Source organism: Leucoraja erinacea, chromosome 4 (assembly GCF_028641065.1).
Source record: "Leucoraja erinacea ecotype New England chromosome 4, Leri_hhj_1, whole genome shotgun sequence".
Classification (NCBI taxonomy): Eukaryota; Metazoa; Chordata; class Chondrichthyes; order Rajiformes; family Rajidae; genus Leucoraja; species Leucoraja erinaceus.
The window spans coordinates 42,799,831-42,824,626 of NC_073380.1; positions in this window are offsets into that span (position 1 = coordinate 42,799,831).

Genomic DNA, 24,796 nt, shown 5'->3' on the forward strand with positions numbered 1-24,796 from the left:
TTCTGTTTTTGTACACTGCTTCTAATAAATAAAAATTAAAAAAAAAAAAAAAAAAATGTGAATTCCATAGTTTGCGACTTTTTTTGCATCATATTTTTAATGTGCACGCACTAACATAGTCGAACAGTAACAGGCAGCCAAATCAACACACAAAACATTTTCTAAAAAAAGGTTTTATTTACTGCAAAAACTTACAGTATTTTATTTGCAGTGTTTGCATGCTCCTATATCTATAACATTTAACATAACATTTTACAGTACAACTTGATTATTAAAACAAGGACAACTTCAATTCTTGATTTAAAAAAATGTATACAATAATGTCCCCAATCACCCCATTCCAACTACTCATTGCTCTTGACTAAACCAAAATTATTTCTGAAATATTGGTCATAAATTTTATGCAAAAATGCTCCAAAATAAGGCTCAGAATGCACCAGAGAGAATCTAAAACTCAAGAGCTTCCAGAGTGGACCCCGGCCACAAGGAACTTTGAGCTTTGCACTTGTGATATGTGCTGCATGCACTTATTTAACATAAAATGTTTGTAATTCTGCCCTGCCACCCCCTTTTTGAAAAGCTTCGTATGGGCCTGGTGTATAATATATATATATATATTTTTTTGTTTATTTTATTAGAAGTTAATACAGTACAAAACAGTACAGTGGAACCTAATTTTAGGTTCCAACTATGTCACACCATAATCCATTATATGTACAACCTCTACTTTTATGTTTTGAGAAGGAAGTAAGCAAGACAAGAAAAAGAAAACAATAGAAAGGGGAAAAAGAGGAAAAATAGATGGTAGAGAATAGAAAAACGTGTATATATAAAAAAGAAAAAGTAGAAAGTAGAAATAGGAGAGAAGGCCCCTTAATAGAGAAATTTTCAAATCTTTATTCGGAGATGTAGATCTATCCGCAGCATGAACTGAAATGAGCAATCTTTACGATACCGCTGCATCACATGATTCCAAAAAGTTGATGAAAGACCAACTCCTTAAGAATTGGTTATATTTATCTATTAGTCGGAGTCTCATTTCTTCAAGGCGTGCTATGTCCATCATATTCCTAATCCACATTTTAACAGTTGGTATGGTTGTATTTTTCCAAAATTTAAGTATCAATTTCTTTCCAATTATTAACCCATAATTAAAAAAAACGTTTTGGTCTTTATTTAAATTGATATCTTCTACTATTATTCCAAATATAATCCATTCCGTTTTAGGTTCTATTGTGGACTTGAAAAGCTTTGTAAATATATCAAATATATAGCTCCAAAATCTGTTCAACTTTGTACATCCTACAAATGAATGTGTTATATTAGCGTTTTGAAAAAAAACATTTATCGCATCTGGGAGAGACGTTTGGATAAAATTTATTCAACCTCGTTTTTGAATAATATAGTCTATGTAATAATTTGAATTGAATTAAATTATGTCTTGCATTAATAGAACAATTATGTGTGTTCATCATGTGTTTTCCCATCTATCCTTCGAGATATTTATCATTAGCTCATGTTCCCAATCTTCTCTTAGTGCTTCTGTTGAGGGTAATTCTCTATTTAATATATGATTATAAAAGGTGTATAATATTTTTAACACTGCCATAGGCCTTTCTTACGTATGCTATCACAATGCACTGTAGTCTCTAAACAACACCAGTAATTTTCCTTGCCCTCCATTTCAGAATAATAGTGTTTTAAGCGATAACTCGACACGAGCACTGGCAATACATAATTAAATAAATAAATATCGCAGCTTTCATTGGCCACGCTCGGCTGCACTTCAGTGTCAATCTGGTGGACTCTTCCATCTTCCTCTCGTCGTGGGGGAGGGGGATTGGGAGGGGCCTCACAAGTGAAATAGCCTAGGGCCTCTCTTCACCTAAATCCGACCCTGAGTTTATTCTAAAGAAGCAGGCCCTTCGGCCCTTCAGCCCACCGGGTCCATGCCGACCAGTGATCCCCGCATATTACAGAATCCTACACACACTAGGAACATCTTTTACATTTACCAAGCCAATTAACCAACATACCTGTATTCCTTTGGAGTTTGGGTGGAAACCAAAGTTCTTGGAGAAAACCCACGCAGGTCATAGGGAGAACATATAAACTCTGTACAGACAACACCTGTAGTCAGGATCAAACCCGTGTCTCCGGCGCTGAAAGGCAATAATTCTACCGCTGTGCCACCGTGCCCACCGTGTCTTTAGGAATTAAATCAGATACTTTAATCTCATTAAAACAAATACTAGTTGCTGTAAGATTCATAGAGAAGTGTATATATACACAGATCTTCGTGCATAGGATGGAAATTTATCTCTCTTCTTTCGCAGGAGCCTGCTTCATGCACCTTATAGTAGCTGGTGAGAAAGCAACGTTGCAGTGACCTAATGCCAATTTTTGCTTACATTAAGCATTAAAGGAGGGAGAATATAAGATGGGCATGTGGGTAAGATAATCTAAAAAAGAAATGATAAAGTAAATTTGCACTGAAGAACAACAGGAAAGCAAAATCATGTTTTTGATCAATTTTACTTCATGTGAGTAAACTGCACAAATAAAAAGTTAAATGCTGAATCTGAAATTGCCACTGTCATAGGGCAAGGAATAAAAGTGGGTGCTCGTGAATCAATGACAATATTTTGTTTCTTCGTTGATTTCTAATGAGCACAATGGAAATAAAAATATAAGATTATCAACAGCCACCAATATCATGAGTCAAGAGTCAAGAGTAATTAATTGTCAAATGTACCAATAATGGATCAATGAAATTCATAGTTGCAGCAGCCTAACTGGCCTGTAAACACCACTCAATATAACATAACCATATGATAACAGAACCATCACGCAAACTAACCTCCCTCCCATTGAGTCTATGTATACTTTACACGGCCTTGGGCAAAGCCACCAACATAATCAAGGACCAGACTCATCCCAGTCACTCCCTCTTCTCCCCTCTCCCATTGAGCAAGATATATACAATTTTGAAAACGCATACCTCAAGATTCAGGGACAGCTTCTTCCCAACTATTATCAGGCAACTGAACCATCCTCAGCTGCAGCAAGACCTCCGTGTTTTTATACTCAATCCCCCTAGCAATAAAGGCCAAAACTCTACAGTAAGTATTTTTTTCTTCCCATGCTCCTCCTCATTTAGAATAACTTTTTGCAGACCTTTCATCAAAAAAAAAAAAAACGAAAAAAAATTACTTTTTTTTTCCTCCCATTTTTTTGTATCCGTGCGGTAGTGACCTCCTCCCATCTACCTCATTGGAGACCTTTAAACTATCTTTAATCAGATTTTATTGGACTTTATCTTGCACTAAATGATATACCCTTTATACTTGTTGGAAAAATTGCTGGAGAAACTCAGCGGGTGAGGCAGCAACTATGGAGCGAAGAAAATAGGCAATGTTTCAGGTCAAACCCTTCTTCAGACAGGGTCAGGTTTCGACCCAAAATGTTGCCTATTTCCTTTGCTCCATAGATGCTGCCTCACCCACTGAGTTTCTCCAGCGATTTTGTCTACCTTCGATTTTCCAGCATCTGCAGTTCCTTCTGAAACATACCCTTTATACTGTATTTGTTTACTGTGAACGGCATGATTGTAATCATGTATAGTCTTTTCGTTGACTGCATAGCATGCAACAAAAAAGCTTTTCACTATACCTCGGTACACTTGGCATTAATAAACAAAACAAACAAACTAGACTATATTAACATAATAAACAAAATACATCAATAAATTAGTTTTAGTGATACAGCACAGAAACAGGCCCTTTGGCCCACTGAAACCATGCTGACCAGCGATCCCAGTACACCAGCACACGAGGGACAATTTACAATCTTTACCGAAACCAATTAACCTGGAAAACTGTGCGTCTTTGGTGCGGGAGGAAACCAGAGCGCCCGGGGATAACCCACACAGTCACGGGGAGAATGTACAAACTCCTTACAGACAGCACCCGCAGTCAGGATCAAACCTAGGTCTCTGGTGCGCTAAGGCAGCAACTCTACTGCAGCAACTCTACCAAATTTAAAAAAATCCAAAATGAGTGCAAAAAGCTTGGTTCTTATTGCAACCAAGAGTGTTCATAGTTTTTAGCTGTAAATTATCATTCTTTAAGCAAATGTCCTACAGCATTTTTTAAAATAAAGACATCTCCCATCTACTGTCACTGTGGAATAGACTGCCACATCCCCAGTCCTCATTTAACATGATGACAAGTCAACTTTCCAGTTGACAGTTTACAAAAATAAATGTACTTTGTGAAGTTGTCTCATGGATGAAAGGCAAAGTGCCCTTTACATACAAGGCACATAGCACCTGTCTGTAGAAATCAAACCACCTGCTACCTTAAGAGATGCCTCACACATCTGATATGCATTCCCCATGTGAAGGAATCTTCCACAACTTGAATTCTTTATCCAATTATCTGTCTAATACCAATGTTTATGTGACAAATAAATATTAGTGTGGGTTACTAATCTCCCTTTTGAAAGGAAAGGATGCGTACAAATTCAAAGCTGAGTGAGAGATTCTATGGATCTTTACTCCATAAAAATTATGCATTTGAAACTCCTCAAACAAGATCAGAAAATGATGAATTATTTCACTTTAACAACTTAAATTTTTAAAATAAAATCCCCAACTCCTTTCAGAATGTTTTTACTGTTCCGAGGGAAAGTAGATTTTACCAGATAAACGATTTTAGTGCTTCTTTTTAAAATTTGGAATCACTAGTTGGAGAGGTGGCTTGCAACTTTTGCTATAACTTTCAGAATAATTTTCGCTTCCCAAAATTCATCCCCTCATTCGCCTCACTCCCTTTCTCAAATGATCATCTGGGGACAGAGCTAGTGTGTTGGGAAAGGATGCATCTCATGAAATCCTTCTCTCAAGTGGAGACAAAAGAGCAATGAAATCTCTCAAATGCATTTCTTTCAGTTACTTTCAAATGTAAATATAGATTTCGTATTGCATATGGTTCTTAAGTTGCATTTGCAAATGCATACTTTCAATGTGTAATTTCCATTCCCATGGGATATTTCCTTTTCCCATTTATATTATGATAGTAATGGAGAAATTTTATATACAGCGTGTAACATTTTACGATTTTGCACTCTGTACTTGGAGAATTGCACAAGGGACATCGACCGAGAATTTGTGCACACATTTCCCACAAATTTTCCATCAATCAACATGAATATGCCGGTTATATGAACTCGTGAAACTTACCAGAATACTAAAATACAAACAGAAAGACTATCATTTTAAGATTCACAAGCCACAAGTTTTGAAAAAAACATGCTGTTTAGTACTTGTGGAAGAAATCCTCCAATAATAAAAAATGATGGATGGGGTGATGTTCTTCATCATTATATGACATCAAACTCAAATTGTATTTATTTTATTTTTTTTAAATCACCCTTTTGTAATTTTTTAAATGCTGGCTTGATTAACTAACAAATGGAAAATAATAAAAATTACAACAAAAAAATACCAGTTGCAGCAAATTACAGATATTAATGAGATGAATCAACTTAAAATCACCCAATTGAGGAACAGATCAGAGCAATTTAACATTCTAAGATATTATCTTCAGGAAATATCACTGAGGAAAATAACACTGCTTTACTTTGCCTGTATTCCTTTCTCCATCTTGGCTTTATGGTGGAAGTCTCATTGACTTTGTCCTACACAAACCCCATCTCCAATAATAATTCTGTTTTTGCTCCTCGCTATGAGCAAGCCATTTTATGTCAAAATGGCCACGGATTGACCAAATAACATTAATCACAATGTTATTCCAACGCACTAAAATAAAAATAAAATAAAGTGCTGGAAATACTGAAAGGGTCAGGCCACATCTGTGGGAAGAGAAACAGGGTTGACATTTCAGGTTGAAGACCCTTCATCAGAATTGGGAAAGAGACAAAAAGTATCCAACCTGAAATATTAAATCAGTTTCTTTTCCCACCCATGTGACCTGACCTGTTGATATTTCCAACATTTTTAAATTTTATTTTAAATTACTATGAGGGCGTCACAATGGCACAGGAGAGCATCACAGTGGTGCAGCGGTAGAGCTGATGCGTTACAGCGTCAGAGTTCTGGGTTCGATCCTGATTGTAGAGACTGTCTGAGTGGAGTTTGTACATTCTCCCTGTGACCTGCGTGGGTTTTCTCCGGAAGCTCAGGTTTCTCCCTCACACCAAAGACGTATAAGATTATACATAAATTGTAAAGTTGTCCCTAGTGTGTGCAGGATAGTGTTAGTGTGCAAGGATCACTGGTCGGCATGGACTCAGTGGGCCAAAGGGCTTGTTTCCACGCTGTTTCTCTAAACTAAACTAAACTAAACTACCATCAGTTAACCATTTATTGCAGGAAATTGGTGGCCCACAAAAGAAAATTGGAATAGGCATTCAGTATCTGAACTATTAATGTCCAGGCATGCTGACGCAACTTTCTGCGGGATATGTGGAGCAATCTCCTCATCCACAACAGATGATGGTGGCTAATTGAGGCTCGTCTACCTATTGTGGATGCCATTTAAATACTTTCACCCATATGTAGTTGCTTAGGTCCTTTCATCGCACCACTCTCCACTTACAATGAGATGTATTTTGTTACCCTAACTTTCCCTTCACTAATTTGTACAACTCAAATGTTACAATTCTTCCTAACATTGTAAAGGACATTTCAGATGTCAAAGCACGGTAATTTTGGACTTTAACAAATACGTTGTTGCTATAGCCTGCCACATTTCGCTAAATAGTGTTTAGAATCAATTTCAGACATATTAGAAGTACTGCTGTCATAAGATATGTCCTTAATCTAAAACGGTTTCTTGAATGTACCCATTGTTCCTCATGTGCCAAATGCGGACTTTGATCTCCTCCGCATGTTTACACTACAGATGTGAATTTGCAGCTGCTTCACATTCGTAGTGGACTTGTTAATGTAAACCGTGTGGCAACATTCACTCCCACCCTGTTTGAAGTTGCAAAAACTCCCACCTCCGAGTACCGGATTTGAGGTTAGCTGTGAAATTGTAGATTCACATCAAACTGGTTACAATTCCTAATGGGAATCTCCTGTTGTTTTCAAACATTCAGGGGACATGCATCTTTCTGAGCTCATTCCCATCCCAATCCTTTGCAGTTTTGCAGTGATAACATAGCTTTTGCTCAGCACCAGAGTCCAAAACCCCTCTTCACCGCCAATCCCCATCCATATCATTACATTTGTATTTTGTTGCCTAATGCATTGAACATGTCATTTTCTGTCATTCCTTTGCCAAACCTATAACTTTGCTGGCTTCTGGATGTTGGGATGTTATGTTATAGTTGTACAAGACAATGATGAGGCCACACAGAGCATCGTGTTCAATTTTGGTCACCCTGCTATATGAATGATGTCGCGAAGCGGGAAAGAATGAAGAGAAGATTTACGAGGATGTTGCCTGGGCTATAAGGAGAAGTTGGGCAGGCCAGGACATTATTTTTAGGATCGCAAGAGGCTGAGGGACGATCTTAAAGAAGGGGAATAGAAAGGCTGAATGCACAGAATCTTTTACCTAGATCAGGGGAATCAAGAACTAGAGGGCATAGGGTTAAGCTGAGAAAGGAAAGATTTAATGTGAAGCTGAGGCAATTTTTTTCACAGAGGATGGTGGGTATGTAGAACGGGCCACCTGGTAGTTAAGACAGGAGCAATACCAACATTAAAAAAACATTTGGACAGATACATGGATAGAAAAGGTTTAGAGGGATATGGGCCAAATGTGAGCAGGTGGGATTGGCGTAAATGGGGCATCTTGTTTAGCATGGGCAAGTTGGGCTGAAGGGCTTGTATCCATGCTGTATGAGTCTATAACTTGGAACCATGCTGTCTTTTAGTCCACCTCTTAAAAAGTTCAATTTTAGTTGAACTCATATGGCAGACAACTGATCTAGTCATTGACTCAGTTTTAGTTGAGACTATCAAAAATACAATTGTGGGCATCGCTAGCATCTGCCTTAATAGTTCATTATTTCTAAATCACTCTTGATTGTGAAGCTAATCCCCGACTTCACTTGTCAAATGCAAATTGTCTTCGTAAATCTTTCTTCTTAACATAATTCATATATTGAAACAAAGATTTATTTGATGACTCTAAGGGGATCAATTTTATAGTTCTCAGAGACTGATATGAGCATTGGGATACAGAGCAAGTCCATATCAAGTCCAGGGTGGCACAGGGGTAGAGTTTAAGAAGGAACTGTGGATGCTGGAAAATCGAAGGTAGACAAAAGTGCTGGAGAAACCCTTCTGAAGAAGAAGAAGGGTTTCGGCCCGAAACGTTGCCTATATCCTTCGCTCCATAGATGTTGCTGCACCCGCTGAGTTTCCCCAGCACTTTTGTCTACAGTGGTAGAGTTGCTGCTCTTACAGCGCAAGCCACCCGAGTTCAATCCTGACTATGGGGGATGCCTATACAGAGTTTGTACGTTCTCCCTGTGTTTTCTCCAAGTGCTCCAGTTTCCTCCCGCATTCCAAAGACATACAGGATTGTAGGTTAATTGGCTTCCGTAAAATTGTAAATTGTCCTAAGTGTCAGTGTGTGGGGTGATTGATGGTCGGCGTGAATTTGGTGTGGTAAGCTAATATTTTTGCACTAATAATATTAATATTAATTTTTTAATTATTTTTTATTATCTAATTTTTCTGTGTGTAATGCATTTACTGGTCTGTTCAGTTGCTGCATGTAAGAATATAATTGTTTCATTGTCATTGCATATGACGATTAAACACTCTTGAATCTTGACTACTAAGTATTAGAATTGGCCGTCCAACTGGTTACCACTTAGCAGGTTCATGGATTATGCCTGCCCTAGCCCTACATTCATCTCGAGAACACCTGGATAAGAGAGACACCTACAGTATGTCAGACTCCTAATCATAGACTACAGCTCTACCTTTAATACTATTATACCATCCAAGCTTATCACCAAACTCGTGGGACTTGGTTTCAGAACACAAATTCTGCTGACTAATTAGCACACAACACAAGATTTTCACTCTACCTAGGTACACGTGACAATAAACTAAACTGACCTGAACCGAACTGAATTTCATTTACATAGAAAGAATGAAGGAATAAGTAATATCATGAAAAAATTGAATAAACTTACAGTTGGGAAGGTGAAAGGTGAAATGTTGGAATTTAATTTGTCAAATTCTATTAGAGGAAACAAAGTGGTACATAAGTGAGAGTACGTACCCAATGTGATTAATTTGCAGCTTGAGGGGAAGGTTGGTGGGTGTGTTGAAGGCAAGCCTTTGCAGGCACTGTTACAAAATAACTTTAGTACTCACTAAACTATTTCAGGGGTAGAATTTCTTCTTCATATGAGCGGGTAAGCTGTTCACCACAAATGTGTTGTGACTCGCTCTCTCAGTTCTAAGGCATCCCTGGTTGCAGCAAGAACGGCATTTACGCTCGAGAAAAGTGTATCTTCTTGCCATCACCTCCTTTGGCTGGATCTGAAGACACAAGGAACAGCGGACGCTGATTTACAAAAAAAAGTCACGGCACAGGGTGAAGTGGCAGAGTGGCGCAGCAGTTGCTGCCTTACAGCATATACCTATTACGGAGTTTGAATGTTCTCCGAAACATGGATAGGTGATGTTTCGGGTCAGGATCCTTTTTCAGACAGGGGGAGACAAGTGAATGTTAGGTGGGGGTGGGTCCTGAAGGATGTTCTCAAACCTGTATGGGCTTTCTCCCACACTCCAAAGAAATACAGGTTTGTATGGTAATTGGTTTTGCTAAGTTGTAGTGTTCAGGATAGTGCTAGTGTTCAGGATAGTCCTAGTGTTCAGGATAGTGCTAGTATTCAGGATAATCGCTGGTCGGCGTGGACTCAGTGGGCCGAAGGACCTGTTATCAAGCTGTATCTCGAAAGACTAAAACTCTAAAATTCTAAAGACACAAATTGCTGAAGTAACTCAGCAAATTAGACAGCATCTCTGAAGAATATGGATAAGGTTGTTTCGGGTCAGGTCCATTCTTCAGATAGACTGCAGAAGGGTAGGGGAAGAAAAGCGAAAGAGAGATGGGAGCATGATCTGAAGGATGTTATCGTACAGAAAAGAGCTGCTTCCTTTCTCAAAATGAACCGGCTTATTCAATGCAGACATGAAAAATCAGCATTAAACCATGGCAAAGGACAGGTGCTAATTTATTGAACCACCCCTGTTTCTTCATGGCCTCGCCCAGGAAACCTTGCTCCACCACCCACTCAACCAGCTGCTGTAAATAACAGTGGGAGCACATGCCTCACATGTGAATGAAACCGCTGCAATACCACTCTGTGCATTGGAAACAATCAATGTCAAAGATAAAATTAACTTGTACCACCTATAGGGACACAACAAAATTGCAGGTCTTTGATAGATAAAGAATGATCGCAGCTGTTGAAGATTCAGCAGCGCAAACTTTGCAAGTCATTCAGAAATCAGTGACTAAACTACTGGCCATTACTATGGGAGCAGCCGTCCTGTCTCGGAGTCTAAAAACACATGTAATCCACATGATACTAGCTCCTTATAAATCCGGAAACACATTTGGGTGGCACAGTGGTGCAATCTATATGAAGTCTGTACGTTCTCCCCGTGGCCGTGTGGGTTTTCCCCAGGTGCTCCGGTTTCTTCCCACACATACAGGTTTGGAGGTTAATTGGCTTTGGTAACGATGGTAAATTGTTTCTAGTGTGTAGGATATTGCCGGTGTACGGAGTGATCGCTGATCGACTCGGACTTGGTGGACCGAAGGGTCTATTTCTGTGCTGTATATCTAAACTAAATATTTGATGAAGTGCTGGAGGAACTCAACTGATCATGCAGCATCTAGAGAACGAAATGCATCGACAACGTTTCAGGTCAGAACCCTACTACAGACAAACGTTTTATGACTGTATATGATTGACCACAAAGATACAGGTAACTCTTTTTGCCATAAGCTCCAGAGTTTTCTCTGCTTTTCTGAAACATAGAAATATAGGTGCAAGAGCAGGCCATTCGGCACTTCGAGCCATCATCGTCATTCAATATGATCATGGCTGATCATCTAAAATCAGTACCCCATTCCTGCGTTTTCTCCATATCGCTTGATTCCTTTAGCCCTAAAAGCTAAATCTAACTCTCTCTTGAAAACATCGAGTGAATTGGCCTCCGCTGCCTTCTGTGGCAGAGAATTTTACAGATTCACAACTCTCTGGGTGAAAAAGTTTTTCCTCATCTCAGTCTTAAATGGCCTACCCTTTATTCTTCAACTTTGACCCCTCGTTCTGGACTCCCCCAACTTGGGGAACATTTTTCCTACATCTGGCATGTCCAATCCTTTAAAAATTGTATGTTTCTATAAGATATCCTCTCATCCTTCTAAATTCCTGTGAATACAAGCCTTCAACCCATTGTTTCATCATATGTTAGTCCCGCCATCCTGGGAATTAACCTGTTGAACCTACGCTGAACTCCCCCAATAGCAATAATGTCCTTCATCAAATTAGGAGACCAAAATTGCACACAAAATTGCAGTCTATTTTCATTTAAGATACCCTATTAAACTTATCATTCTTTACATTACCTAGACTAATTCATCCATTTATAGATCATGATGGAATTTTGTTTGTTAACTGTCCTGTGTAGTGCCTTGGGACAAGTTTACCATTAAAGGTGTTGTTATACTAAAGTGAGGTGACAGCAGGTGTCATGTAGCATTATATTCATCAAAATGCTGGCTATAAAGAAAGGTGGGACAAACTTATTGTTTTCTCTGGAGCATCGAAGGTTATGGGAAGACCTAATAGAAGTATATCAAATATTGAAAGGCATAGATAGGGCAGACTGTCAGAAACATTTTCCCAGAGTGGAAGTGTCAAAGACTAGAAGGCATAGCTCTATGGTGGGAGGGGCAACATTTCAAGATGTGTGGGGAATGGTGGATGGCTGGAACAAAGATAGACACAAAAACTCAGCAGGTCAGGCAGCATCTCCAGAGAAAAGGATCAAGTGACGTTTCGGGTCGAGACCCTTTTTCAGACTTTGTCAGGGAACGCTTTACCAGGGGTGGTTGTTGCGGCAGATAGTGGTATTTAAGATATTCTTGGATAAGCACTTGGAAGTATAGGGAATGGAGGGATATGAATCACATACAAGCAGAGAAGATAGTTTAACTTGACATCAGGTTTGGTACAGATAGTGTGGGCTGAAGGGCCTATTCCTGTGCTGTACTGTTCTATGTACGTTCTATGCTAATATTTATAGAAAGATATTCTGCTTAGACATTATCTTCATCTTTTCTGTTTTGTATGCACAAATGTAAAATAGAAAAGGAGCAGGTGACGTAAGGTGGCGTTGAATCTGAAGAAGGGTTCTGACCCAAAAAAGACACCTGTTCCTTTTCTCCAGTATGGCACAGTGGCACACCGGTAGAGTTTCAAGTTTCAAGCTTCAAGTTTACATTTATTGACAAATGCACCAATTGGTACAGTGAGATTTGAGTTACCGTACAGCCATACGAATAAAAAGAACACAAAACATGATAGAATTTAACATGAACATTCCCACACAGCAGAATCAAATTTTCCCATTGTGAGGGAAGGCAATAAAGTTCAGTCATCTTCCTCTTTGTTCACCCGTGGTCGGGGCCTTGACCCCTCCGCAGTCGCCGCTACAGCGGCCCGATGTTCAGGCCCTCTCGCCAGGATGATCGGAACTCCGACGTCGGAATGGTAGAACATACTCAGCGGCTTGGAGTTTCCGAATCGACCACTTCTTAACGGAGACCGCAGCTCCCAAAGTCTACAGGCCAGGCTGGGCGGAGATTCAACACTGGCGGCCCACGGCAAAGGGATCCCAGGACTCCACAATGTTAAAGTCAGCACCACCTAGAAGCTCCGCAACCATAGCTCCACAATGTTAAAACCACAGGCCCAACACTCAGGAGCTTCAACACGGTGATCCCCGGTAAAGCATCGCCCGCTTCGCAATGGTAAATCAGTGCTACGCCGCTGGCTAAAGCTCTGGTATAAATGTAAATTGTCCCTTGTGTTTGTAGGATAGTGTTAATGTGCGGGGATCGCTGGTCGGTGCAAACTCGGTGGGACGAAGAGCCTGTTTCCACACAATGTCTCTTGCTCCAGCACTATGTGTCTTTGTGGAAAATCATGTTCACTAAGGGATATTTCTGCTTTAGTTTCAAAATAAATTTGTTATTTGTACGTATAATAAAATCTAGACCAATCTTTATTTGTAGCGCTACATTAAAACCAACATATTTCTCAATATTTGAACACTTCTTAAATGCCAGTAAAGAGAAGTCAAATAAACTCCTAAATATTTACCAGCTTTTCTAAATAAATCTTTGTGGGAACATAACAAAAAATCTCCCCTGGATCACTTTGTACAAGGGGTGCGAAAAATTGCAATAAGCCTGGGTTGAGTAGTTCTTTTCAAAGCTTGAATGTTTAATGTACATAATTTTGATTTAATTATTGATCATATTTCCATTTATATTCTAGTCCTTCACTGTGATCTCATCTATTTTTATATCCATTTGCAATGTCCTTTGAGGACACTGCAGCTGGTTCTAATGCTTACAAAGCACCTCAACAAGATTTGGAGCCTTGCAACCAAACAATTCATTCTGTGTGGTTTATTGTATTTTATCCCAGGAGTCCAGGCTCTGTTTAATTCCTTACCTCATCTCTACAGGTGCAGAACACAAAGTAAGTCTTCTATAGTACAATGTACAGCCAATTGTTCACTTCTGAACTCTTCACATTGTTCAGAGTTGAGAGTTACTTCCTTAATGGAGTTGTTGCTGATTGCTGGCTCCAAATAATGATCCAGCTCACTGTAAGAACAGCCGTCCTTGGCCAGCTAAAACTCTGCAAAGTCGATAAAAGTGTCATGCGGCTCACTTAGAGAAAAACAAACTGATAAGAGAGCAAACCCATCAATATCCCTTTTCTATTCTTAGTCTAATATAAACCTCATGGAGTATTCTACCCTGTAAGATATTTAACATATTTCGCTAGAAATTTAAGGACAACTGAAGCGATCATGCAGAGTATAAAACTATTTGCTTCAAAGGGAGGATTACAGTGTTCTGAGTTACAAAGAGTTACAAAGGTACACTGCACCCTGTATCTTCCTCTTTGCTCTATCTATTGTACTTGAGTTTGAATTGACTGTATCTATAAACGGATATCTGATATCTGTTTGGATAGCGTGCTAAACAAAGCTTTTCACTGCACCTCGGTATATGTGACAATAACAAAACCTAAGCCTAAGCCTACCTAAACTAGGGTGTCTCTCTGCATGATACATTAAAAAAAACTTAACATGTAGGTGCAGCAAGTAATAAGGAAAACTAACAGAATGTCATCATTTATTTTTCGACTAATATCTTGAATGGGCCAGTTGTTCTATGAAGAAACACTGGACAGTCTTGGTGTGTATCTGCTGGAGTTCAGAAGAGTCAGAAGAGGATACTTTGCTCCCAATTTATATGTTCATATGTTCTGTGCTTGTTTTTCATGGTTAACCATTTTCTTCAAATAACAAAATTAATTGCTCTCATGTTCAAAATGACAGAAATATTCAGTTGAACAGTCTAGTCAAATAATTCTAATGATGTAACTGGAAAAGATATTACTGCATAAATTGAACTATTCAGCACAAGAAATATTTGTTGTTAAATAGGTTAAGTTGATCCTTATGTAGCATAAAGTGAATGGAAGAGGGATTGTTAGTGGGGGGAAATGAAAACCACAACTGAGATAATCTGTGGTTTATTTTTTGCTAAGTAAGTATATTATAATGCTCTGGCTCCAGTTGTGGTTATTTCAATATCATATGCCATTACCATCATGTCTGGGAAGAGGCTTGGTTTAATCTGGCTCAGCATGTGCAATACCAGACTGGCAACCCATTGATAAAGCAGCTCAACACATGGACTAGAATTAAAGCCAGTACTCTGATAATGTGGTTATATTTTGAAAGCTTATATGAAAATAGCTTTCTTCAGAGTTATTCCCACTTGAGAAACACTTCCGTCTTGATGACCATCAGCGCAGGACCACCTCAAAGCTGAATAGCCCGAGTGGTGGAGTACACTCGATGGGCCGAATATCCTAATCCTACTCATATAGCTTGGCTAAGCTGTGTCCTCAGTACCTGCTCAACTCTCTCTATACCCATGACTGTGTAGCCAGAAACAGATCCAAAGGCATGTTTAGATTCGCAGAAAATACCACTGATATTGGATGAACAGGCATGGTGGAGCAGCACGGTGGTTCCATCCTGACTACGGGTGCAATCTGCATAGAGTTTTATGTTCTCCCTGTGATCATGTTGGTTTGCTCTAGGTTGTCTCCTGCATTCTACAGGCCAGGCTGGGCGGAGATTCAACTATGGCGGCCCGCAGCAAAGGGATCCCAGGACTCCGCGAGTCCTGTGGGTTTCCTCCCACATTCCAAAGATGCACAGGTTTGTAAGTTAATTGGCTTTGATAAAATTATAAATTGACCCTAGTGTACTAGTGTAATAGAACTAGTGTACGGGATGAGCACTGGTTAGCGTGGACTCGGTGGGTTGATGGGCCTGTTTCCGCGGTGGATTTCTCAACACGTAATGATGAGTCAAACTGCAGAAGGCTGATTGATAATCTGATTGAATAATACCAGATCAATATGATTATTGATTAATATGTCTAAATATGCTAAGGTTACAGTAAAACTGCTAAAGTGCCGTTTGCACTCTTTTTATTACTTATCAATATGATTAGTTTTAATCTGCAATTTGAGAAGGAGAAGGTTAAATCGGAAGTGTCAGTGATGCAGTTGAGCAAAGCGGATTATGAAGGCATGAGAGAGGAGCTGGCCAAGGTAGACTGGAAAGGGATACTTTTTTTTTTGTTTTGTTTTTTAAATCAAAAAAATATATAAAAAATTAAAAATTAAAAATTATTCAATTATTAAAAATAATATTTACACTACAATAAAACAAGCCAGAATCCACCACCATAATACAATACAATCATGTATCCATAATAAACTACTATACAACTATGTTACAATCCTTATTGGGGACACATTCAACACCCTGCGGAGTCCAGCGGTCCCGGAACTCCCTCAGGGTGCCCGTAGACAGGGCATATTCCCTTTCTAACCCCACCCGGGCACGGACGTAACCCCAGAAAAGGGGCAGGCAGCCGGCTCGGGTAAAGCCCTCCACCGTCTGGCGCCGTGACTCGCGGATGGCCAGCCCAGGAGCAACCCAACCAGGACATCTTCAGCCCTACCCTCTCCCCTGCGCACAGGGTGTCTAAAGATGAGGATGGTGGGTGAAAAATATTTTCCAATGTTCAATAGATTCAGGATCAGTTCCCTTGGATTGGAGGAGAACTAATGTTATCCCACTTTTCAAGAAAGGAGCGAGAGAGAAAACGGCGAATTACAGACCAGTCAGCCTGACTTCGGTGGTGGGAAAGATGCTAGAGTCAATTATTAAAGAGGTAATAATGGGGCATTTGGATAGCAGTAAAAGGGTTAGACCAAGTCAAAATGTATTTATGAAAGGGAAATCATGCTTGACTAATCTTCTGGAATTTTTTGTGGATGTTACAAGTAAAATGGATGAAGGGGAGCCAGTGGATGTAGTGTATCTAGACTTTCAGAAAGCCTTTGATAAGATCCCGCACGGGAGACTGGTGACTAGAATTAGAGCACATGGTATTGGGGGTAGGGTGTTGACATGGATAGAAAATTTGTTTGGCAGACAGGAAGCAAAGAGTAGGAGTGAACGGGTCCTTTTCAGAACGGCAGGCAGTGGCGAGTGGAGTGCCGCAAGGCTCGGTGTTGGGGCCGCAACTGTTTACCATATATATTAATGATTTGGAAGAGGGAATTAGGAGCAACACTAGCAAATTTGCACATGACACAAAGCTGGGTGGGAGTTTGAACTGTGAAGAGGATGTTAGGAGGTTGCAGGGTGACCTGGACAGGTTGAGTGAGTGGGCAGATGCGTGGCAGATGCAGTATAATATAGATAAATGTGAGGTTATCCACTTTGGTGGCAAAAACAAGGGGGCAGATTATTATCTCAATGGGGTTAGGTTACGAAAGGGGGGGGTGCAGCGAGACCTGGGTGTCCTTGTACACCAGTGACTGAAAGTTGGCGAGCAGGTACAGCAGGCAGTGAAGAAAGCTAATTGAATATAGATAAATGTTAGTCCTTGCTGTCTCCTCCCCTTCCTCAGTCCCCCTGCTGTCTCCTCCCATCCCCCAGCCTTTGGGCTCCTCCTCCTTTTTCCTTTCTTGTCCCCGCCCACCCCCGCCCCCGATCAGTCTGAAGAAGGGTTTCGGCCCGAAACGTTGCCTATTTCCTTCGCTCCATAGATGCTGCTGCACCCGCTGAGTTTCTCCAGCTTTTTTGTGTAACCTTAAAAGCTAATTGAATGTTGGCCTTCATAACAAGAGGAATTCAGTATAGGAGTAAAGAGGTTCTTCTGCAATTGTATGAGGCTCTTGTAAGACCACATCTGGAGTAATGTGTACAGTTTTGGTTTCCTATTTTGAGGAAGGACTTCCTTGTGATTGAGGCAGTGCAGCGTAGGTTCACGAGATTGATCCCTGTGATGGCGGGACTGTCATATGAGGAAAGATTGAAAAAACTAGGCTTGTATTCACTGAAGTTTAGAAGGATGAGGGGATTCTCATAGAAACATGTAAAATTATAAAAGAACTGGACAAGCTAGATGCAAGAAAAATTTTCCCAATGTTGGGCGTCCAGAACCAGGGGCCACAGTCTCAGAATAAAGGGGAGGCCTTTTAAGACTGAGGTGAGAAAAAACATTTTCACCCAGAGAGTTGTGAATTTGTGGAATTCCCTGCCACAGAGGGCAGTGGAGACCAAATCACTGGATGGATTTAAGAGAGAGTTAAATAGAACATTAGGGGCTAGTGAAGTCAAGGGAAATGGGGAGAAAGCATGCACGGGTTATTGATTGGGGTCGATTAGCCATGATCATAATGAATGGTGGTGCTGGCTCGAAGGACCGAATGGCCTCCTCCTGCACCTATTTTCTATGTTTCTATGTTTCTATAACCATCTTGCTCTAAACATTAGTATGACCAAGGGACCAATTGTTGACTTCAAGAACAGAAAGCCAAGGATCTGTCTTCATTGATAGGATGGTGTTGAAGAAAGCCAAAAGCTTCAAGTTCTTGGGTGAGCATATATCTGAAGATCAGTCCTGCACAATTATGTAATCACAAAGAAAACCTCTTTGCCTCATCAATGCCTCTACTTGCTTCGAAGATTGAAGAGATTTAGTATGTCACCGGATATACTAACAAACGTCTAAAGATAGTACCTGCCATTATTTAACTGAAAAAAAATTCTGCTCATCCAACTTTGGGTATCTAAACAGGTTAACAATTTGGAGATAGCAGAAGAATCAAGAGAGGTGCTGTGGCAAAGCTGGAAGTTAAAGATACCAAGACGCCAAGGACATGGCAACAAAGAGAATTCATCTCATTCCACAACTTGGAGATCAAAACAATGGATATTTTTAAGGCAGAGATTGGCAGATTCTTGATTAGTAAGAGAATCAGGGGAGAAGGCAGGAGAATGGGGTTGAGAGGGAAAGATAGATCAGCCATGATTGAATGATAAAGTAGACTTGAAGGGCTGAAAGGCCTAATTCTGCTCCTAGACCTTATGAACTTATGAACATCCCATTGGACACCATCTACGATGGCCGTGTAGAATTGGACCAGCATTGCCTGTGGCAGATTGTTTTAGTGTTTTCTGAGTCATTCGTAATTGTCACTGTATGTCATGTTGTTACTTGTGGGCGGAGCACCAAGGCAAATTCCTTGTATGTGAATACTTGGCCAATAAACTTACTTACTTACTTAAATAATGGTGGCTAGGAACTGACTGTGTGTACATTACGTCATGATTATCTGCATGTTAACAGTGGACATATTTCAAAAGCAATCCAATAAAGTGAAACATTTTGAGATCTATCTATACTTATAAAAGTCTGATCTTGGATGTGTGTGTATTTGTGTGTGTGTGTGATGTTCATGTGCGTTTCACATCTCCTCGAAAACACGACGCGGTAATGGTGAAACCTTTACATATTCCGATAGAGATTTACGCCATGATGTCAAAAATCGCCTTATTTTAAAATTTCATGCATTATGTCTCGAGTTATTTATGAAAATGTTCAGAAATCTCAAATAACTTAGAAAATAAATGAGATGGTCTCGCTGATGATGTCACATTGGATCTGGCTGCCTGCCTCTGCTCGCACTGTGAGTGACGTCACCCCTGTTATGTCTTCTGTACTTCTTGGCTCCTTAACATTTACTTATTTAAATTCGTCACTTAGGGTTTTTAAATTGCTGCTCAGGTCGTGCTGCATGCCCTGCTGGGCTCCTTGAAGTTCTAGAACATGGCGGTGGTGGTCGTTATTGCCGTGAGGGTGTTTGATTTTTTAAATAGTAAAGATGATTTGTTCTCCACTTTAGCAGGATACTAGACCAAGTGTCACACAGAAGGCCTGGTCCCCCAACGCAACCTATTCCCCAATGCAATATTTCACCACTCACTCATAGCTCCCATGGGGGGCCTAGTCCCCCAACGCAACCCGTTCCCCTTTCTCCAACACAAACCGTTTCCCCAACACATTATTCCAGCACTCACCAATAGCCAACAACTGCGCAGGGACTGCTCATTTCGCCTTATTCAACCTCCCTCATTTTTAAACTTTAAAAGAAATTGCATCGGCACTTGCTAGCTAGCAGAACTCAGTGTACTGTGACATTAAAAAATGCATTTGCACTTGCTAGCTAGCTGAACTCAGCAACGGCGACTTCTCCCGCCCGAGTTGCGGGGTTGAAAATTACCTTGCATCTCCTGGCGCGGCTTTAATGGCCGTGGGACACTTACCATCGCCCGCCGGGGGCTTTGACTCTGACATTGGGAGGAGAATGAGGAGTGCAGGGAAGAGATAAGACTTTGCCTTCCATCACAGTGAGGAGGAGATTCACTGTGATGGATGTGTAAATTTGTGTAAATTGTATTGTGTCTTGGTTCTTTTTCTTGTGTGTATGACTGCAGAAACCAAATTTCGTTTGAACCTCAATGAGGTTCAAATGACAACAAATAAATTATATAATTGTATCATTGTATCATTATATGTGTGTATATATATATATATTCTATGGTATATGGACACACTGATCTGAACTGCATTTACGCCTACAATATTCTGTTTTGCTGCAAGCAAGAATTTCATTGGCCAATCTGGGACACATGACAATAAACTCTCTTGACTTGACCATTAGTATATAATAGTAAGATTAAACGAGAACTTACCAGTTTGAAGTTTGATCTGTATTTTATGAGGAGTTACGATGAGGGATTACGTGAAGAAGCCCGCTCAGGGCGCAGGTGCGGCATGCTTCCAAGCAGCGGTGTGGAATCACAGACAGACACGTATTTGAAGTAACATAGTAAAGAATAAAGAGACATCAATTATCAGTTTGATCCATGTAATGAGGGTGGGAGCGGAGGGCACGTAATCCCTCATCGTAACTCCTCATAAAATACAGATCAAACTTCAAACTGGTAAGTTCTCGTTTAATCTTACTATTTTACTTCGGAGTCACGTGAGTGACTTCGTGAAGATTTCAAAGCTCTGTGATTTCAAACCGTGTAACAGTTTTACTCACTCACTACCGAAAGCTCTTGAGGAAGGAAGTGTTATTGTAATCAACCAATGAATCTGTTTTGAAAACAAAACGGTATTTATTAACAACAACAAAAGAAAATAGCTCCCCCGGGCTTTAAATTAAATATTTGCAGTTTCTAAAATTCTGGCTGCAAATACGTCAGGTTTCACCAACGGCTTATGATAAAATGTTCGGAATGTGGATTCCCTTGACCATCCTGCTTTGTTGAGGATTATGTCAATAGGCACATCCATCCTTGCTGCCGATGATGTGGATGCTGCCCTGGTGGAATGAGATTTAAATATATTAATGTTTATCCCAGCAGCTTCCAATACCTGTTTTAACCATCTTGAAATGGTTTGGCTTGTTACCCTGCCATGTGGCTTTCTGTGGCTGACCCATAAGGCTCTCTCACTTCCTCGGATATTATGGGTTGTGTCAATGTAAATGTTTATGTGGGTCACCACACACAATCGTGGCTCTGGTGGGTAAGCCCGGAATGCCACTTGCGTGTTGGATGTTCCTGGCCTGGACTGTTTTATCAGACCTTGTATTGTGAAGGTGATCTGGTCTGACGTTGTCTCCATGTTGTCCAGTCGTAGTTTATGTAAGGACTGGACCCTCTGAGCAGATACTAGCGCCATCAGCATGAGCGTTTTTAAAGTTAATTGCTCTAAACTGAGAGATCTTGCTGGTGGTCTGTCCCGAAGGTATGCGAGTACAATACTGGCATCCCAAATTTGTGTATATCTAGGGTTGGGGGGCTTGCTGTTAAATATGCCCCTCATTAGTTTGACCACCAGCGGATGGGATCCCATGGGCTGATGTCCTGCAGGTTTGAGGTAGTTAGAGAGTGCACTACGTGCCGTGTTGATGGCACTGTAGCTCATATCTTCACGATGATGTAAATCGGCCAGGAACTCCAGAACATTCGCTACTGTGGCTGTTTTGTAAGCAGTCCCCGTTTTCTGGCAGTATGTTTCCCATTTCCTGATGCTGGTTAGGTACTGCCTCTTTGTAGATGTTCTCAGGGATGCTGACATGGTGGCGATGGTTTGTTGCGATAACCCCAGATCCAGGTAAGGTCGGTCTAGAATCTGCAACCCAGGAGATTCATATCTTTGTGGCATGGGTGGCTGATGCCTGATACTGGGTGAGTCAGTAACCCTGGATGACTGGGGAACACCATAGGTGCTTCCACCACCATGTCATGGAGAATTGGGAACCATGGCTGTGTAGGCCAGTCGGGCACTACCAAAATTCCAGATGCTGAATCCGTCTGGATTTTTCGAAGTACCCGACTGATGAGGCAGAAGGGAGGAAAAGCATAGAAAACAAACTTTCCCCAATCCAGCGTAAATGCGTCTACCGCTGCTGCCTCCGGATCTGGTTCCCACGCGACATAGATAGGTAGTTGGTGATTCAGTCTTGATGCAAATAAATCTATATCTGGCTTCCCATATTGCTTTACAATTTTAGCGAATGTTTTAGGATTTAACATCCATTCGATGTTGTCATTGAATTTACGTGACCTGGTGTCTGCCACTGTGTTTAGCTTACCTGGTAGATAGGTAGCTGAAAGCCAAATATGTCTTTCGACACACCATTGCCAAATCGTATTGACCAATTTGTCGCATGATAAAGATTTTATGCCGCCCATATGGTTAATATAAGCCACCACCGTTGTATTATCTATTTGTAATCTAACATGCAAGTGATGCATATTAGATGCATATGCTTTCAAACCATAAAAGGCGCCCAACATTTCCAAAGAATTAATGCCCAGTGTAGATAGTAATGATGATTCTGAGTTAGTCCATCTACCACCTGTGCTGGATATGGAGTTAGTTGCTCCCCAGCCTTGAGCACTAGCATCTGTTTGGAGTACTAGAGTAGCATTAGTAATAACAATAGGACTATAACTGTGCCAAATATTTTGTATCCACCACTGTAGCTCTGATATCGCTTCAGGGGGTAACGTCATGACCCGGTCATAATGACCTTTTTGCAGTTTTAGTGCCTTTATCTTTGCTCTTTGTAAATTTTGATAGTGCAAAGGTCCAAATTGGATAGCTGGGAATGCTGCTACCATTTTGCCAGTTACTGCTGCCACTTGTCGAATAGTTGGTCTTTCTTTTATCTTTAAGTTATTACATGATTGTATCAATGCAATCATCTTTTCCCTTGGCAGGGTAATAGTCATTTGGACTGAGTTAATTGTGAAACCCAGATAGTCCATAATTGTGGATGGATTTAACTTGGATTTATCTGGATGTAAGACAAAGCCTAGAGTCTCTAGGAGCTGTTTAGTAGCTGATACTGCTGCTACAGCCAATTCCATAGTTTTCCCAACTATGAGGATGTCGTCCAAATATGCCATGACTATATGTTTTCGTTTTCTTAACGTTGCCATGGCTGGTTTTAATATTTGTGTAAATAGTCTTGGAGCTGAAGTAAGCCCATTAGGCAGTGCTTTATACTGCCAAATCTCCCCCATCCAGATAAATTTAAGATATCTGCTATAATCCTTATGTATAGGTACTAGATAGTAAGCATCTTTGAGATCAATGCTGGCCATATAGTATCCTTTGGAAATCAGTTGTCTAGCAGTCACAAATGCTTCCATTTTGAAATGTATATACTTAACAAATTCATTCAGGGATGTTAAGTCAATGATGATGCGACATCCACCATCCTTTTAGTAAATATGTTGGAAACAAATTCCAAGGGCTCATGAGTAGTTTTTTCTATGACCCCTTTGTTTATAAGCCTCACCAGTTCAGCTTGTCCCTCCTGTTGTTCCTTGTTGGAGAGTACAAATGCCCTCTCGGGCACATGTTGAACTGGCGGTATATTTGAGATAAATTCTATTTTATACCCTCGAATACTATTAAGTATATATTTATCATCTGTGATCCTTCCCCATGCTTCTTTGAACAAGTGTAACCTTCCCCCTGTTAGTAAGTCACCCTTATTCTCGATATGCGGGTAGGAACCAGATCCACCTACCTCCATAGTTATTGGCGGGGTTGTGGTTTTTTCTTTTTGAGTGTTCTTCCCTGTCGACGTGCTGGCGATGTTGGGAGGAGGCGCATTTTCCAGGGGGTCCGCTGCAGGCCCTGACCTAAAAAAGGTCTCTGGGGATAGTGCGGCCCCAAGCTTTGACCAGTCGCATATTCGGGACGCCGACTGGTAGATACAGTGGTGTGCTGCCGCCTGGGTGGAATGAAGAGTTTTGGAATGTTCGCTGCCGGTGGTGCCCTCATGAGGCTAAAGGTCTTGGACGCCTCCTCCATCTCTTTTAGCAGGTTGTTCATGTCCTTCCCAAACAAGAATGAGTCGGTCTCTACTGATGGAGTTTTGCATAATCCTGCAAATTTAGGATTGAGGGCCGGCTTGATGTTGTCTCTTCTTAGGTTATTCAACTCATATTGTGTCGTGCACATGAGTGCCAGGACATCCTGTTGGTGAGTGGTCATCTCTACGGTCTCAACACCCCGCGCATAGGCTGTTATAGCCGCCGTGAGGAGGCGAAGTATGCGCTGTAGTTTGACCTCCTGTGTCCGAATCGGTCCCCCCACGTTGCCCCATATTTGAGGATTGAGGCTCTTGACCTTGAGAGCCTCACAATTATCCGGGGCTGTGTGCTCCTCAAGCACTTGGGCGAGCACCTTCTCCTGCAGTGGTTTGTTGGAGAGATGGTTTATGCTGGCAGCCATTCTTGGCTCCAGTGGTGCTCCAACCCGTGGTGCTCCAAGCGACGAATCGGCTTACGACCCCTAGCAGCTCTTCCTGCACACCCTGCTCTCTTTCGTCTCCTTCCGCCTGCCCCATACTCAGACCAGCCTGCCCCTGGTCACCGATGCTAACCTCCCATTCCTGGTCCGAGGTCGCAAAGGGAGGTGCCGGACTCAGCACCATGGAGGGGGCGCCTGTCCTGTCTGTCCGAGAGCGCTGCTGCTCTCGGTAGACCATCCCCTCCAATAGCTGC